The following is a 19,356-nucleotide window of genomic DNA, read 5'->3' as shown; positions in this document are numbered from 1 at the left end:
AGGCTGTCCTCTCTAAGCAGAGCTTTCTCTTTGCTTTGCCTCCTCCTGCTCTCTCTCTCTCTCTCTCTCTCTCTCTCTCTCTCTCTCTCTTCGCCCCTTTCTTCGGTTCTATCCCTCTTCATCGCTCTTCATCGAACTCCTACATTTTATACGCGTAAAGGATCGTACTTCCTACTCTGGCACGTTTTATATCTCTCTCCGACCCTCGCAGCTTCCCAAGGCTCCCAAGCACTCCGAACACTCCGAACCCTCCAGAGCGCGAGGGCAAAGGTACTGTGAGGAGGAGCGAGTTGTGCGTTGAATTAATTCGCGCTTCGCTGAAGTCCTCCCGTTCACGGGCTCTCTTCTCTCCCGAACTTCTCCTTCTCTCGGGGTAGCTCCACCCTAGAATTCACTACCTAAACCCTCTATATCTTCTTCCAGCTTCACCTCGCCCTCTTGTTCGCTCCCTCGTCCCTCAGAATGCGGCCTGGCCTGAGCTTGGGCGCGTATCGAACTGGGACCCCTCCTTGCTTGCTTAAATACCTCAAAGTTCCTGGTGCAAACGGACCGTCCAGAAATGGGGCTAGTCTCCTCGACCGCGAATCGAACCGGGAACCCTGCTCTATCCCGCGGATAACCCTTATCCCTTAGGGAAAGGCCATGCCTCAAACTTCTTACGGAAGAGTGAAAAAGGACTGCGAGGCGATGGCGGACGATGAGGAAGGATCCCGAAACGAGGGTAGCGTGAGAGGGCAAAGTTCCTCTTAGAGGTCTAGAAAAAGAAGAGAATAGGTAGGGCCGAAGTTTTCAGCGAGGGTGTGGAATGTTGAGTATCGAGTCCCGTTTAACCTCCTAGGGGTCGGCGATAGAGCAACCTTTCTTGAGCTACGCATCGATGCCCTAACTTTATCGAATTTCCTCAGAGTTTCGCCAACTCGCGTTGCTATCTCGGTACCAGGAGTATCTCATCCCCGGCCCGACTAGAGATTTCTCGCGAGCTAAAAGGGCTATATGTGTCCTGGCCAATCTACCGTGGTACATCCTTCTGCTACCCATCGCTCTCCTCGAACTGCTCGCTTATACACACCTACTTACCTATATTTTCTCAATCTGACTTGTACTTGAATGGAACCACCGGAATTTACTTTTTCTCCATGCCGAATAGCGCTTCTCTTGTACGACCTGGCCGAGACTGGCCAATTTGCCAGCAAAGGAGATGCTTCGCCATCTATGAATTATTCCCGTGGAGCAAATAACCCGCAAATCGTCACTGGCATTCCAATGACAAGAACCAATCCCGGATAGCATAGGACAGAAATCGAGGATAACTTCTGAACATCGGGATAAACCAATTAGGAGACACTCAATAAGCATACTCCGCGCATAATATTCCCAGGAATATTCTACACGTCGACGTCCTGTTCCGGGGTACAGGAATACCTTCATCAGGGTTCAAGAAGATCCCGTGGTGCCTTTCTTATCGATCATCCAAGCTAGACTATTTCGTCCCGACTTCCAGGGACATTGGGCACTCAGCCATTTTTTTTCAAGGAAAGAGTAACGGGGCCATATCGGACAGAGGTTAAGTTCATAGGTCGGACTGCATCGTGGTTCCTGAATTTGTTGAAGGAGGTCGATCCGTCTCGTAGACACTCCCAAGGATCAGGAATAACCTGATCGATGAATATAGTATGAGGCTTATAGTAGGTGGCTGGCTAGTGCCTGCCTATGCTGGATGAGCCCAGGGTAAACATGTAGAATACTCGAAGCGGTACGGCGCGGCGCTCCATGGATGAATGGACGGGGGCTAAGCCTCTATTATTAGCAGATGGAAGATTATATCGATTTTTTCACCGTTTCAACCCCCCTTTGCTGGTATTCTGGCTCTCGGTGTGCCTGTGTGTCCTATCCTCTACTTTCCAACCCCTGGGACAGACCCGTTCCGTTCGCAGTTTATGCTTCGATAAACGCATTCCCGTGCCAATTACTTGACGGGGGCGCTTCCGATTTAATTGATTTTTGCACGCGGAATTTCCGCGTCTCGGCTGCGAGACAAGGAGTTCATTTCAGACGAAGGACGGTGATATCCAGATTTCTGAAATATCACATAGGACCCGCCAGGTACCGATGTCAATTAACACAGGATACTCGATGTAGCTGTAGAAATTTCGATCGAGCCACTCGTCAGAGTACAGGGATGAGATATTGTAGATTTTTTAATTCCGGATAAGAGCCCACTCAATTTCTTTTTTTTCTTTTTTCGGATGAACTAGACCGTTTCATTTATCTCCGTTAGTAAGCAGTGGTGTACGTAGCGCGGGCCGCGTTGCGCAGACCCGCCGCAATTAGTTGAATAAATAAAAGTTGGCGGGGAAAGACATAAGCCTGAGTTTCCTCTTGGGATTTTCTCAGAGGCGAAGAGAGAGTAGGTACCAGGGCACTGAGATGGAATGAGGAAAAGTCGGGAGAAAGTTGGCGGGTGTAAGAGGGAGAGATAAGTAGAGCGAGAGAGCGAGAGAATGAGAGTCAGCTCGGGAAATGGGGGTGAGATATTTGCGAGAGTATGGGGTTGGAGAAAAGAGGAAAAGAGAAGTCAGAGGGGGTAGAGCGAAATAGGGTTTCGAGGGAGCCACCACCGGTAGAGGCAGTAGAGAAGCTGTAGTAGTATGGAAGTGGTAGAAGCTGGAGTATCTGTAGCGGGTGGCAGTAGCAGCAGCAGCAGCAGCAGCAGCCTCTGTTAGGAGACGAGGAAGGAGGCTGAAATGAGGAAACACGAGGAAAAACGGGAGTGTCGATACCAATCGTGACTGCGGCTCTTGAAGGAGCTAGGGGTTGAACATTCAGCAAGTTCCTTTGTTTGGGTCTCACTTAGAGTGGATATATTCACTGGGAAGTACAAGGCCCAATTCTTGCTTTATTCGACACTGTAATACGCGTTAATGAATCTATGGCTGCATAATAATAATATCGCTCGACGTCTTTCGTTGGGGTCGTAAAACATTGCTGATGCTAGAAATCCACGTGTGACACTGGATGACGTGTAAATACATACGCAGAAAGGGACAACGGTTTTGGAAGTTCGTTGGTAACCTTCTGCTCCCTGCTGGTGAGATCAAGATTTCTCTGAATACCTTATGCTGGACCACAGCATCCCTCAACCGGACAGGGTAGCTCTCTTGGTTGGGTTGCTCTACCGGACATCGTTTGCTGTCCACCCCTTGTATGAGGGATGAAATATCCCTAGAGAGAAAGGGCTCGGTTTCTATTAAAACTTTTCACGGAAATATATCTGGTAGGTATTGAGATACGGGATAAGTTTAGCAGGCGGTGTTCATTTTTTTTTTACAAACCGGGTAAAAGCAACCGCCACGAAAGTCTTCTTAGCGCGCGCTCGATATCATTTTCTCTCATCAAGAAGAGGGGAGTTATCCAAATTATTAACGAGGGGTTGACATAGAGGCGGTAATTGCGCTTTCCGTGCTTTACTGGAATTTCATGATATTTCGTAACGTCGATCCCCCTCTACCATCTTATCGGGTCTGGTTGTGTCAAAAACAGGAAACCTCAGGCACCAGTCCGTTGCCGTTCAAGGAAGCAAACGACAGGGCAAGTTTCCATTTACGAGAAGTCCACTACCAGCTGTCCATTGAAAGCGTTGGAGAGAAAGTAAAGCAAGAAGGATACGATCCAACGAATTACAGATACTTTCGAAAAATCTTGGCCCGTATTAATTTCAGGGATTTCTACCGACTTTGGAACGAGGCATGACGCACAAAATGTCTGGGGAAAAAATTGTGTTATACATCAGTATACAGGTTATGCCTATCGCGTAGCCAGTAGCGGGATACATCGCGTAGGTAGCCCGTAAGGGGGAGCAGACCCTTGGGGTCCGAGCGAGGTCAAAAAATAGGGGAGAGATCGGGATGCTGTGGTATCTCCACTCACTAAATCATGACGCAGCCCTTTGTGCATTTGGCAGAGAGGGGATGTTTTCCAAGGTGGATTATCGTTGGGATGATTCTGCATCGAGAGATTAATCTCCAAGGCGCCAGGCCACTTCTGCGTACTACACACCGGTCCATGTAGGTGATGTACCTGTTAGTATCCATAGTCGATATGAGCTAACTACTAGGATCACAGCTACCTAAACAAGATTTAACAGAACTAATTTTCTAATCCCGTTAAAGACTTGGATGATGTCAAGGTCTACTATGAAATTAACATAAAGTTGTTGTTATCTGTTCTAATCAATATCAAAAGACCGATCGAGACACTATACGTGCACTATATATATATATATTAGATTCTATGAACAAACGAATCCGTAAAGTAAGAATGGTACTTTTACCTATAGCATCCCCTTCCGAGAAAATCCAATTTAGAAAAGGAACGATGCTCGAGAATAAGATGCATTTCTAGTTCCTTTTTCCCAGCTTCCGCAGGATACGAGTGGGCGGTTACGAGACTTCTACGTGGGTGCTTCCTTGAAACTTCCCTCGCCTTGTGGAAGCTTCCTTAATTGTCTCGATTCTCTGAGTACCTGGTGCTGGGAGCTGACTGGCTAGCAGGTACAGTATTCGGTGCGGTTAATAATGCAGCCAATGATGCATCCCGATCTGTCGTACCACGGGCACATTGCTGAATCCAAGAGCAAAACGTCCGTAATTACATCTTCATTAAAATGACGGTGAGGCTCGGGGATGCATATAGGAGGATGGAGCCATACTCGTATGTATCTAAATATACGTATGTACTTGGTACGGATGTACTCTAGCCCAGCTAGCTACACCTATCTAGCCAACCTACCTATATCATGGTTTAGCCATCGTACGTTACCGGGCGTATGAGTGGCTTGCGTGAGAGCAACAGAGCAGGTATAGGGAGGTTCCCATATAGCTGCTTTACCTATGTGCATATATATGCATATAACTATATATATATATACGGATGGATACGGGATAGACGGAGGGATCGATTCGTCGCGCCGCGGGCCGATGCTGCTCGCCCTTTCAAACTGACACTACGTAGGGACCAGTTACAGTTTGGCGCCAAGTATTTGAAACCCTTTAACCTTTGCTCTTTTCACTGGCAAGTTTCTTATTAATTTCAAAAGATAAATTCTCATATCATCCGGATGTTTGTGTTTCTTAGTTCGTAATTTTACATAAGGTTGGTTAGCGGTGCTGTTTTTTGGAAGTGTTAAAAAAATTTTCGTAATTCAATGGATTTGGGACATTTCGAGGTCGAAGGTTTTCCCAGTGAGCAGATGGCAGGGGCGGGTCGAATCCCTTGCAATTTCCCGGATCCCGGTTCGCTGCGGCTAGCTATGGGGGCTATCGATGTAACCTCACCCTTCAGGGGGCCCGTTTCACCCTGCCAGTCGTCCCACGCCTTCATAACGTAGCGGCGAACTCGTTCAAAACTTCGTGAGTCCCATGTTCCAGGGACTTTCGAACTATCCTGCCACCAGCTACCCTTACCCACTCTGTCAGTCCAGCTTACTCCACAGATGGAAAAGCTGGCTGAGAGTCTAGCAAGGTAGAAACTAAATTCCGTTGCTAACTGGAATAGTACGTAGGCACAGAGATTTTTTTGCTCAGACAGAGACACGAGAATCGCTGGAGGGTCCTTGGTATGATATAAGGATGCAAGATACATTGTCGTAGTCAGACCAACTAGAAACCAGCTTCCTGTCGAGTGGTCGCCCGAGGGACGATAAGCTCAAAGCGATAACATTGAGAGCGACCATACAGCGAGCCACTTGTTGTTCCCGGTACGCGTGGTTTTTAAAGGTCTGCGTGGAACATTTTGTGGGTTAATACGGATACGCGTACAGGGATTGTGCTAGGCAGCCAGATAGAGTAATAGCTATAGGTATATAAATACCCCTATTCTATACTTTGGCATACGTAGCTAGTAAGTGGCTAGGTATGGCTGGTACGTAACTTCAAGTGGAACATTCTACCACTAACCAGAACCACCCTCTACGACCTTCGGATTACGTTCTCCAGAAAATCTGGCTGTGCTCGTTCACAATTCAACGATCGAGGAAATCTCCTGCGGCTGGTTCAGGGAACTGGCTGTCTCTCTATAAGTAGGACCAGCAAAAGGTCTTAAGAGACAGGGAAGCGGGAAAGCGAAGTAAAACGGGTGAGCAATCACATTACTAGGGGAATTCCCTAACCCTATTTCGATATCCCCTGTCGCCTTGTCGGTCCGACCATCCGTCTGTCTGTCTATCTGCCTGACCTAACCCTCTTCGATCCGCGGCTTCTATTCGCGGTACTAAGAAAGAGCCTAACCTTCCGAGTCGTTGGATTATCAATCAGGGAGATATTCCTTTTTTCTTTTCTTTTTTTTTCCTACTCGTCATTTTGTTTCTAGATGCTTGAACATTGAGCCTTCTTCGAGGGTTACTTTTACTGGGGTTATTTTCTCCTCTAGGTTTTATTATACTTGTCGTTTTCAGATATAGGAGAATTCTGAAGTGTATCATTTGAAAAGAGATCTTTTGGCTCATATCGATGACTTTAGCACCGACTGATTCCTGCCAGTCCTTGCAAATATCATAGTAAATATTTATTATTTATTGCAATACGATTTTTTTTAACCACCCGTTACAATGTCTTGGCTTCACCGTTATTACCTGGTATCTATAGCACAGAGGAGGACTATCTATACAATCGTTGATATGTCAAGCGATAACTCTAGGATTTGGATAAATCAGCAGAATCATAGTTAACAATTTTTTTAGCTTCTTCGAGATATAAACTTTTTGATATTCTAAACAGCGAATTGGCAGGGTTATCAATCGTCAGTGGCGATTGTCAGCCACTTGTGGTCTACCATGAGTCCTCGTCACCCTCGTAGAAAGGAACCCGCTTTGGGGGAGGATTCGAAGTCAATCGCAGAATAGGATATTGGGGGAGCCCTTGGGGTTTCAACCCTTACCCAATAACACAGTCTTGGTCAGAAAGTCCCAATTGATTTGAGCAGAAGATTTCGTTGGCTGGTTAGATTCGAACATCTTCATAAATTAGAATAATTTTTTCGTCCTTTCACGAGTTTCGTATAAACGTGTATTTCATGATCCTTAAAGAGTCAGATGTGCAAATTGCCCATTTCTTCACATACACGTATTTTAATATTTAAATAAATATCCACTCAAAAAGCTATACACGTGTTACGTATCAAATTTGTAGGATCGGCATTAATATGATTTCTATGATAATTAGGTCATTGAATGGTGGCCTGAATTTCATCGCGTGTTTCCAAATATTAAGACTGACCATAATCATCGATGTGCATCGGACGTGTGTCGTTCCCCGTACCTAGATTTCAGCACGAGGTTTCACGATCATTAAACTACTTCCTCCCGTGACACACTGACAAATCCATTCGCCACGAACGAATTAGCATCGCGTGGTTCGTATCGGCGATCACGTGAAATCGTTAAAGCGTTAGCCTGCCGCCTCTGACCGCCTTTATCAGAATCTCGTTACCCGTTAGAGTTAGGTTGGATAAGGTTAGTTACCGTAATCTTCTGCTCGTTCCTATGCCTGGATGATCCGACGGTAGCATCCCGTAAGCAAAACGTAATTAATTCGTCACCCTTACCCAACGTCTCCCGGTTCCTCAAGATATAATCTACAAGGGTTGCTCTCAAGGACTATACGAACTATCTCACGTAATCGGCAAGTCGATAAAAGTCATTTCGATCGAAAAGACAGAGCTCTCGTTAAACGAATGACTTTCGATTCACCCGGTAGAATTCGTTTGATGACTGGGGGAGGGACGGGGGAGGGACGGGGGATGAAAGTCACCGATTTCAGTCCCTAGGTAATCTAATAGTCAGCGTCACTGACAGAAAAAGATAGAGCGATGAAGTGTGACGGCGGGAGCTAGGAGGTGCATGGCTGAGTTAGGGGTGAGAGCTGACAGGGTGGCAAAGTCGAGGGTGATATTGGAGGGTGAGTCGAAGAAGGGTGACGTTGGGGGATGGTAAAGAGGAAGAGGGCGAGATTGCAGGCGACTCTAGGAAGGCTGCTGTAATGAAATCAAGGGTGTAATGGCCCCGTCAGAGCGTAAACCCTCCCCTCCCGCCCCGACCTACTCGCTACGACTACCCCGGCACTTCCTGTACTGCTGTAGCTTTGACGCACCGTAAAACCATTACACTTTAAGGTCGCACAGTGTCACGGGGTTGGGGGGGGGGTAGGTGGGGAGATATAACACATGCATAGAAGGGAAGCGAACTTAAACTTTTGGTCACACACTACAGCCAGCAGTTCCTGAAGGAGGTCTTCCTCCACCCAGCTATCTCTTGGGCCAACCAGATCCCGCAGGATACGCTCTTTCGCCTCATCGGAAACGGGACGCTAGACGCTGAACGGTGCTCCGTCGGAGATCAAAGATCAGGTAGAAGCAAGGATCGAACCTCGAACTTCCTGGTTACTCCTTCCTGTTCTCAGAGAAGTTCCTGATTATAGAGGGTTGTCCCTGGGGAGTACGTTGTCTCTCAGCTACCGATCGGAAAGATTCTCCTGATACTGGCTGGGGTATATTCTTGTGTTTGCGCGAGAAATCTTTTAAGAGAGACAAAGAGAGAAAGAATTTTACGGGGTCACTATCGTTCTCTCTCTCTCTCGTTCTTTCTTCATTTTAGGAAAAGTCGACGAAAATAAGGAGAGCGACAAAGGAATTTCAGGATGTCCCTTTCCTTTTTCGTGAAAAGTTGACGCAGTTCTCTTTCGCAAAGTCGTTTGCACATCCGCGGATCAATTGAAGTGACGTTAAAACTTTTATTCGTTTCCGGTAAATGTCACCGGCAATGGTATCCGGTATCCAGTGGATCTGCGTTAATCTTTTGGGTAATAAAATTGAGGAAAAAGAAAAAAAAAAAGAGAAAAGCAGTAAGAAGTAGCCCATTTCAAGATAGTAACTGATACCGATTCGACGGACCGTATGTGTGTCCAATGCGCGAGTAGCAATATAGACACATACGTGAATATACGTATCAAAAGCTGTACGTATCCTGACCAGGGCAGAGATCGTCCTCTACCCATTGATTACGAGCCAGTCTGTGAGAGCATCTCCATTTCTCCAGAGCACTCAAATATTCTCTCTCGCACTCGCACTGGTTATCTCGAGCTCTCCATTCGTCCAGTCCTCTCGCAGTATCCTCCAGTCCCCTCCAGTCTCCCCCCTCTCCCCCAGTCACTCTGGTACTCTTGCCTTTTCATCTTCTCTCTTTCTCTCTATCGCTTTTCCCATTTCATATTTCTCTCTTCCTCTCGCTCTCCATCTCACCTCCTCCTCTCCCTCCTCCTATCTTGCTGACGGTTCTCTCACGGGGAGTTTTACACACCATGGGTTTCGTGCTGGCTCTCATCCAGTGGCGGACTACGATTCCTTTCTCTCCTTGTCTCCCTCGCTATCCGCTCTTTCTCTCTCTCTCCCTCTCCCTCTCTCTCTCGAATACGAGTAAGTTTTACACACCACAGTCCCATGCCGACTCGTATCCAGAGACGGGAACATTGGCCGCGTCGGCTGAGCCCTTTTCGCATGCTCGTAGCCCCGATATCCCATGCATTTGGTAGTCTCCCGTTTCGCTGCCAGTATTCTCTCTCTTCCCTCTCTCTCGCTCTCTCGCTCCAGACTCTCGCCAGTCTGGCTGGCTTCTACTTGATAGCTCTGTCCTACTCCCTCTCGCTTGCTGGCTAGCTCCCCGACTGGTTCTCTTACTCTCTTTAACCCGCAGGACTCAATGCTCCCTCTCCGTTACTCGTGTACGCACATTGTATATCTATAAGGTACTCTCTCTCACAGCATCCCATTCCACTCGCCAAGAGCCTCCGTCTTCGTCAAACTCACAGCTGTACCGTCCTCCGTCCTCTTTCTACGCACAAGTGGTTCCGACTCGGTCCGGCAGCGGTGTCGTATTTCGCGTAATAGGCCGCCGTCTATAGTTCACTGTGGATGCCAGGGTTCGCGTCCTCTCTTTTCAATTCTATACGGTCCAGCCTCCTCTTTTCCTCTGAACGACCTTCCTGTTTTTCCTATCTCTCTTACTTCTCTCGTCGCACCACGTACTCCCGGTAGGGTCAGGCCTCTCTCTTTTTGGTGTGCCTGGCATTTTTCGCCAATTAGAAGAACGAGATAAAAGGAGCGAGGCAGAGTGAGAGTGAAATAAGAAAATAAAAAAATACGAAAACTGAAAATATCGCGTTACACAGAAACTGGTATATTTCCTTGAAACTCCTCGCGACTGCCAGGCACCGGACAAAAATCGATGGAGATGGCGTCGATGTTAATGGCTCGCAACAGGTTGAGCGTCTGGGGGACGCGGAACGTCCGTCCACCGGCCGGAAGGAGGATCCGAGAGTGTTAATTTATTTCCCTCCTGCGCGGTGCTGACAAAGTCGATTACGTTTCGCGCCAACGGTCGAGAAACGAGAGGCAGCCGTGCTTAATCGTTGCTCTCATTCGATCCAGTATCATGGAGTCGTTGGTATATAGCACGCTACGAGGCACTGGGGAATATGGTGATCGTGCGGTTGTCGTAGTGGCTATTTCCGTGGATACGTCTCGGATTTCGGGTCCAACTTTCCGGAAAGCGTTCGGTCTACTTCCATGATAATTTCGGCTCAACCTTTTATTCCGGGGATTGGATTGGTCGTACGTGGAGCGGTGCTATGGCGAAAAAGGACGGGATGCCGGAAAACGTGGTAGCAACGGTGGTAACGGAGATTGGGTACGGGAGATCGAGTAAGACAAAGAGAGAGAGAGAGAGAGAAGGGAAAGAGAGCAAGAGGAAAGGACGTAGCAGAGTCGAAGGATCAGGAGGACGAGCAGAGAACCTAGGTAGAAAGGCACTATAGAAAGGAACCCGAGGATGGGAGTGGTGTGGAAGGACGAGGGAAAGCCAGGAGTGGGCGAGCGAGCGAATCTACTGGTATAAAGTACGGCGAGGACGTACAGTGGAGTGCCGAGTATGTTGAATAAGGTTAGAAAAGGTTGGAAGAGGTTGAAGGTGGAATACGAGGGTAAGGGAGTGTGGGACGTAGTATAGCAGCGTTACGGCTCCCCGAAATCCAAATCCTCAAGGGATTCCCCGGCGTATTTTCCGACCCGAGGAAATCCTGTTAACTTATTAATAACTGGTCCGTCGCTCGTACGCGAGGCTGCGCTCACGGGACTAGTGCATTATTTTGCCGGTGGGATTAATAGATGAGGGCTGGATGCTCAACCGAAGGAGGAAGAGGTTTACCGGCGCTCCTTTATTCTTATATCTTTCTTCTCTCTCCCTCTCGTCCTTATCCTCTTCTTCCTTTTACCACTTATCTTGCCTTGCCTTCCTATATACGGTTCTCCACTTATTTCTTTTTTTCATCTCCTCACTTTCTTCTTCTTCTCGTCTCGCCCTCTCGAACCGCCGTGTATTAATCTCCGTCCGGGACAAGATCTCCTGGCGCTTTTCGGCAAATAGAGAAAACAAATGAAAAGACCATCCACGGAATATCGAATCGAGGTCGCAGCTAGTGCGAACCGGCGCTACCGTTAGAGGTTTGCGTTAGTGTCCACAGTGGCGCTACCACTGCCGCAGCGGGTTAACCTTTGCCAGCTAATTATTTCTCTTAATTAAACTGAAATCTTATGCAGCCAGTAGACTCTGACCTTAATGGATATGAGGATCTCCAAATAGATTATTCCCTATACCGAAGAGGTGCAGAATTTATACTTGTTTTGTTCATCTTTAAATTTCCCATTCGCCACCCTATCGTAATTCTACCGAAGACCCAAGTAGCTCTCACGCTAATTCGACCTCATCTCCAGCTAAGAGAAAATCCTAAGAAACGGATCGAAGCACATCGCCATTCATTTTAGGGCTGACTTTCTCCTGCTTTTCCTAGCCAACTGTACCGTCGCGACGCCCTCACTTTTTTCCGCCCTTTTCGATGGTACTCCGGCTCCGAAATCACTCGCCGTTGCCAATGGGAGGCGAGTATGAAAAAAGAGGGAAGAAAAACGGCGGAACGTGGGAGAAGGGCGCACGAAAGGCCGACGAAAAAAAAACGAGAGCTCCAATAAGCGCCAGAATCGATCGTCGCTTATAATCGTTACGTGCATGCGTGAATGTGCGAGCGTGAGTCGAGGGCACAAGCCGCGGGCACTAATTATCACGTGCACCCACCCGTCATTTCGCGTACTACGCGCTTACTTGCGTAAATCTTTAATCATACGTTGGAACAGGGGTTAGACCGGTGCCGTGCACGATTTTATATCTGCCTATACCAACCTACCCTACTTGTTTTACATGTCCCTGTACGCGCGGGTTTACATATGTGTATATGTATATATATACACGGAAGAACCTGACTATGTATTATTTGTCCTTTTTGATTACGTCCTTTCTATGTGCTCTACCTCTCTCTCTCTCTCTCTCTCTTTCTCTCTCGTGTGCTTCCTCTCCGTTTATCGCGTAGCGTTCTTCCTTTTTTACATTATTTTTCATTTTGTCAACGAGGGCTTCGTCGAAATGCAGCAGCCGTCGATGAAATTTAAAACGTCTGGTTTAGCGTAAATTTCTCTCTTTTTATCAGTCTCCTCTCTCTTACACTCTCGAGCCTCGTAACGCCGTGCGCATTACCAGTCAGCTGTCTCTCGACGGCTGCCAGCTCATTAGCAAGTGATTAATTAAAAATTCGTTTGTTTTCGTTTGCCATGGGTAGAGAGGAACTTACTCGGTGGGGCCTTTGGACTGGATGGATGGACGGACGCCTGAGTTAGGACTGGGTGTTGGATGTCGAGGTACCGTTGCGAGGTATTCGTTGCGATGCAATGTTCGTCTGATTGCCTCGAGGAAAAAAATTCAAGAGACAAGAGTAATAATTATTCGATGTAAACTCTTGGGCTGAGGTGGCAGGTAAATACTTGAGGAGATTAATGAAATTTCTGTAATTACTCGTTACTAAACTGTCCAGGGGACAATTTTATTATGACCGTCTGTAATTAAAAGTCATTTTAAACTGTCTAATAACCCCAGTGCTTCTCTATAATTTTTATGAATCCTAAGCGTTATCACATATTAGCGAAGGAGTGCCCACGCAACTTGACTATCTTTAAAAGTACCAAAAAAAAAAAAAACATGAATTTGATATCTGAAAATCAGGTATCCAAAAAGGAAGTATATATGTATATACAGAAATATATATATATACACGCGGTTGGATTACATAGCCATGCAATATAAATAACTAATGACTAAGGTTACGTAAACCCCATAGTCATTGTACATTGAATGACCGGGAACTTGTGGCAGAAGGAAGTGTTAAGGCTCGAAAGGAAGTCTTTCGTCCCTACGAAGGGTTGTCTATATGGGGTATGACGTATACATGGGTGTGAAGGACGTAGATCGCTGGTGGTAAAAGGTGTAAGGTAGAACGAAGCGGCGCCTGGCGTCCCTAATGACTGCGGATCAGCCGTAGCTCCTGTCCGCGCTGATTATAATCGATATCCTGGCCTTTCCCACTTTTCCACCCCTTTTCTCGTTGGCTTTCAGCGATTAACTTTTTCGCACTCCTTTTACACAATGCTTAGAAGATATCGAAAAAGGAAAGCCAGCACACGTGGGTAATTACCTATCTGCCTTCATATCCATTGCGTACAACTACCGCCGGCAGCCACAGTCTCCCCCCTCCTTCCCCCTCCGCCGCCACCGCCAGTGGTACCAGTACTCCTACTCCTCTTCTTCAACCCGCTTCACCACCTCTTGGTGGCTCTTCTCTCCTCTTGCGGGGAGGTTATGGTTATCGCCTCTTCACAAGCTCGTAAGCAGCCCACAAGCTTGCCTCTCGCCGAACCACTTTGCGGGCTTCGCTATACATACTTTTGCAACACATTGATCGACACTGGTGGCTTTTCGCAGCTCGGGACAGCCTGGATTATTCTTTTTAGTTGAGTATATTGGGCGCCATTCACGACCGTCCTTTTATTGGCAGCCCTTCTTCTCATCCTCCTTAACCTATTATCCTTGCTGCGATCAGTATACTGATACGGGGTTCGGATCACTTTCGTTCTTTCCTTCCTTCCGGTATATTACCACAGGGTACCAATATAGAACTTAATGGAGACTATGCGAAGAATCTTGGCGAATGGCATTTGATATCTTTGGATTATATTTTTGCTAAGACCTCGAAGTACGGAGAAGGTGGAAAGTATAGATCTTAGACGTACAAACGAGTTGACGAGCGTAGAGCGTTATGTTGGGTGTAAGGTAGGCTTTGCTGTAATGGTTAGGGCCAAGTCTAAGGAACGTGTCGCGGTTAGAGCCCTGTAATCAGGAGAATTGACATTCGTCGGCCGTGTCGTGGTTGAAGCGTGGTCGATGGTACCGCGTGACGTCAAACTCGCATTTCATTGGGTTACTAGGAGGAACTAGCTTATTTCATGGTTAGGGGCTTCCACGGGTAGAAGTGTCGAGGGCATCCCTCGTTTCCACGTTAATGCGAATACGGGAGGGTTCCAATGGTTCGCCCCTGTCGCCTAACACGGAGAGAGAGAGAGAGAGAGAGAGAGAGAGAGACTCTGACAGGTCTCGGCGATCGTTATACGCAGATAAAACCAGTTTCCAGGATTTTCATGGCGCATCGAGAGATCGTCTTCCAGTCATGTGGGTATATATATACATATATATATTTATATACACTACCTATACCTAGGATCCACGTTACGCACACCTTTAGTGCTAGAGGGAGACCGGCACCACGTATACCTGATAATTGCCAATTGCATTGTTAGCGACGCTTCGTCCATGTTCTACCATAGTGGAACTTTGATCGAGGATGGGATAACCATTCATCACACTCAGCGATGGGACTTCTTGATGGATCAGCCGCGTACAAAGAGCGTCCGGTCGCGCGACCCAAATTAAATTTAATGGGGTGAATTAGTATCGGTGAGCCGGTCCGGGTCTGACACACTAAAAACTCTGGAACAATTGGATAACGGAACGTGTTACGTTTATGTATACTGTATGGACAGTGTATAGGGTTATTCAGAATTAACGTGCTACCTGAAGTTCTAGCGTCTATTTCACTTGCGTAGCGTGACCGCCTTCAGGTGCTATTCTACTTTTGAATAGCCTTGTATAGACGGGGTTAGACTATGCGTAGGCCTGTATTTCATATAGACTGAAGGGATAAGGAAAGGAAGATATAAAATGTCCCAGGAATGTTATTAGGTCCTGTAATAGCCAGTCATCGAAAATCGGTGAACGTCTCTCACAAGAGCCACCCTCTGGTATATAGAGAGACTCGTACAGTGCCGACGCACCTCCCCTACAACTTTGGTAATGTTGAGAAGGGAGGAATATACGGGACGAGATGTCGGGCTCTGCTCGGATACGCCAAACGCTATAGTGGCAGGAGTCGAGGACTTCAGCTACCCCTTGGGGCTTACAGCTGTCGCGTACCCAACACCTTCACCCCAATGCGTGAACAACCCCCGTGCGTTGGTTTCACGCATGTGTGCATGTACATGCGAAAAATCCGGAACGGTCCTCGACTACCACTTGCTGTATATGTATATTGCGCAGTCTGCTATCTACGTAGATGGTATATCTGTATAAGGGTACATAAGGGTGGACAGACGGAATGGTTTGGGGGTAGAATAGGGGACGCACCGAGTAAATTTGCGGATACGTATTAATTCGTAATCGCGATAGGTGCTATGTGGCTGACAGCAGATCTGATCTTTTACGTATAGGTGCTATACTAGATGACAATCGGGGTAGAAAATATATGGGCGTTGATTAATAAAATTTTATACGAAAATCCTTTTGTTGATTAATTAATCAGAATAATAGTATATATTCATGAATGAATATTTGAATTTTTAATATAATATATTTATTATTATTATTATTATTATTATTACTATCATTATTGTAACAGCTTATATATATGTTTAGCTTCCATCGTTAGTGTGTGTTCGTCCAGAATCTACTGTGGAGGTTTTCGGATATTGTCAGTTGTCAGGAATATATTTTTGGCATCCGTGAGGAAGATTGTAGAGGGTCATAAGGATAACGTCAGATTTCTTCATGGCAGTCAGAGGAAATAGACAGGAGATTATCCATAGGTATCCAGTGTCGATTTTCGAAAGTGGGAAAAGAGGGAGGTCGCTGGGCGCGTGCACCGGGGGACTAACCGACTCTGCGGAAGTACGAGTTTAGTGAAATGAATAATGCATGGGTTCCCGTTTAAAATACATGAGTCCCGGCGCCAGGTTAGGTCATAAGCGAGAACTTACTCGTAAGGTCGTGGCGATATCCACAGTTCCAGTATCTACTGTCTTTTTACGTATCAAGATATTAAAGGTACTTACAAATATTGATTTTGAAAGTGGGAGCGACGGTTTGTTAATTGGAATTAAAGTTTTTTAAATATCAGGTGTCTGGTTAATTTTGATTGAAAATATCTGTAGGCGAATTTTAATTTTCATAGAAATATTAGAGACATTCATTCGTGTCATATTATTATATTATAAGGTAGCTCAGTTGGTACTAGTTTAGGGGTTGAATTTTGTGCGGAGGTGCTCGAAGATCTATCTATCGTTTCAGCAGGGACAGCCTGCTCCATCAATCCATTCCAGGAGAAGACAAGGGCGGTTTCATGCTAGGCAGTGTACCGAGGGTGGGGTGGGTGCTGGCTGCCGGGTCGAACGGCGCTTAGGGGGTGGCAAAGAAGCGAGAGGGTTTGTAATAGGGGCTGCTATAGCGCTACGGGATTATTGAGTGCGGAGGGCGGGTTCAGGCAGGCTGAAAAGTCCCAGGACCCGGGCGCCCGTTCGCCACCGCAAGGTTTATGATCCCGAAGAGCGCGAGTGGAGAGTGGGAGAGGGGGGATGGAACAGCCCTTAGTGAAAGAGAGGGACAGAGAGGGAAAACGTAAGAACGAACCAGACTAAACTTACTAGGGTGCAGAGGGCACCAGCATTGAGGGGATGAACAGCCGGAGAGAGACAGGAGCAAATAAGGCTGGGGATACTGAAAAGGTCAAATTCTTTAAATGTCTTTACGCAGACGTTTTCAGGACATTTTTGCCTAGGAGACTTTTACTTATGATTCTTGATTCACGTTTTGTCATACATGTAGGTGTAGGGTGGTTGGAACTTGTTTGCGCTCTTGGTAGTACCATAATATTTATTGAGGAAAAATTAGTTTACTTTAAACCGTTTAAATCTAATGGATGTAAATAATATATATAATACCTATATTATATACCTGTGGAAGAACTTTGGCATAGTTATGAGCGACGGGCAAGGTTTACGAGACTGATTGTTCTTTCTGAAAGATTCTGTGTATAAGTACGTGGGAATCTTTGCCGGCGAACCGTGTCTAACGAGGGTGAACGATATGTCTTTGAATGTTGGTGGAAATGACGTTTTTCTACGTCCTTTTTCTTTGAGTTGGAAGGTCCTCCGATTGCGAGATGACGCAGACCCAGGATTCAGGTAGCAAATGACGCCCGGAGAATTTATCCAGGAACGCTCCAGAAATTCTGCCATGAATCAAAATTAAAGTCGCTTTAGCGTAAATTTTCAACCCCAAGTTCTCGGCCTCAATACCCCCCCGTCTCTCCCGCTATGCTCTAAGCAAGGCAATTAGTCATCCGCGCCCCGATGATAAAACAAAATTTACCATCCCTACCCGCACTTATACGTATACCCTTGATGTCCGTGAGTCTTAACAGCTACCCCATGTGTTGATTTCTCTTAGCCGATCCACCCGTAAACTATTTTCAAGAGAAGGGTTGTTATCTGCTAATGCAAAATCATCCTCTGGAAGCTACCTATCGTTATATAAAACAGTCCTTCACAGGGTAATATGGATTTTCCCCAAACAAAATGAACCCTCCTCTAATAGACAAATAATTGCCTATCGCAAAGCAACAAGCCCCAGCAACGTTAGAATATTGTCAACGTGTGTAAGTAAGATCCGTCGTAGGCGGTCATCATGGGGGTTGCGTCCCATAGAGTTAAATACCGAGGAGCGATTAGAAGAGGGTTGAATTCCTGGCTGCTAGCCGATGGGGTAACAACAGTATGCGGAATGGGAGGAAGCTAGAAGCGGAAATGGAGTAGGGAGGAGAGGGGTGCGGCCGACGGGTATCATTCCACTCTCCTTCCTCTAGCTGGGGGTAGAGTTGTAGGATTTGCGAGACGCCATAGCGAAAATACGCGCAATTGAACTTTTCAACCCCTCAGCCCCTAAAGCCCGCGTTCCATTTAGGTCGTGCTCACTCGAACTCCCAGGGAGCCTCGCATCCATCCCTCTGGTTCGCTCCTGCGAGTCCTTCGCTCTTTTGTCACGGCACCCTTGTTCGCGCTGTCCCACTCTATTTGCCACCCCCTGTCGTTCCATCATCCCTCAAAGCCTCTGCCGAGTCTCCAAAGGGAGGAGGGACCGAGACGAGAGGGTAGCAGCCTGTGAACCGTAGGCAGCGGAACCTCCGGAGACGAAATAGCCGCCTATACGGTTCCGGGACACACGGGTTTTCGAATCGTTGGGATTTGCAGAAGCTGGCAAATATGCGTCCGATAAGGGTGGTTTTGTGCCACACGGCTTGGTCCGATCCCCGGGCTCATCCCCCGGCACAAGTAGAATTCACTGGAGATCGTGGCTACGATACTATTCAAGGTTCGAGTGAGCGCGGGTGGGAAAAGCGGGATCGGACGGGTACTTGGTATGTCCTTGGAGGGTTGCATTTAGGGGAGGGTTACGATTCTACCAAGAAGTTATAGCTACCATACTGATTGTAAGAGAAGTTGGACGTAAGCGTGAAGTACGAAGAAAAAAGATCTTGATTCCTGGAAATGGTTTTAAGATCGAGGACTTTAAGGTATTTTTCACCCTCTTGCACCCCTTTGTCCATTAACCCCCCACGACCTTATACGTCCCTGGTACGAAAATGCGTGCGACACCTGCCCGCTTTTCTGGCAACGTCACTTCATGTTATTTACCCACCTATACTCTTACCATATATATCTATCTTTCTCGTCCTCGCTAGAATCGACAGTTTTCTCTATGGTCGTGCCCTTTCGGTTCACGAGGAAATATTTGCAACCCCCATATGCTTGAGGGTCCCGTAGCAATTTCCTCCCTCGCGCACAGCGAAGAACTCTCTTTCCCGGACGCCTTGGAATTATTTAGTTCCCAAGAGCGATCGATCCTCGCAAAAGGTCCCCGAAAAACGGAGAGTCAACATTATCAAGGTGCGCCGCGAGAGAGCAGCCTATTTAGTTTAGTTACCTTTATATTTCACCGTGAGCCTCGAAAAAGGCATTGAAGAATTTCTTTAATAAAAGCTAAAG

This window comes from Cephus cinctus, unplaced genomic scaffold (genome assembly GCF_000341935.2).
Source record: "Cephus cinctus unplaced genomic scaffold, Ccin1 Ccin1_scaffold0160, whole genome shotgun sequence".
Classification (NCBI taxonomy): domain Eukaryota; kingdom Metazoa; phylum Arthropoda; class Insecta; order Hymenoptera; family Cephidae; genus Cephus; species Cephus cinctus.
Note: the sequence above shows the minus strand (reverse complement) of the source record.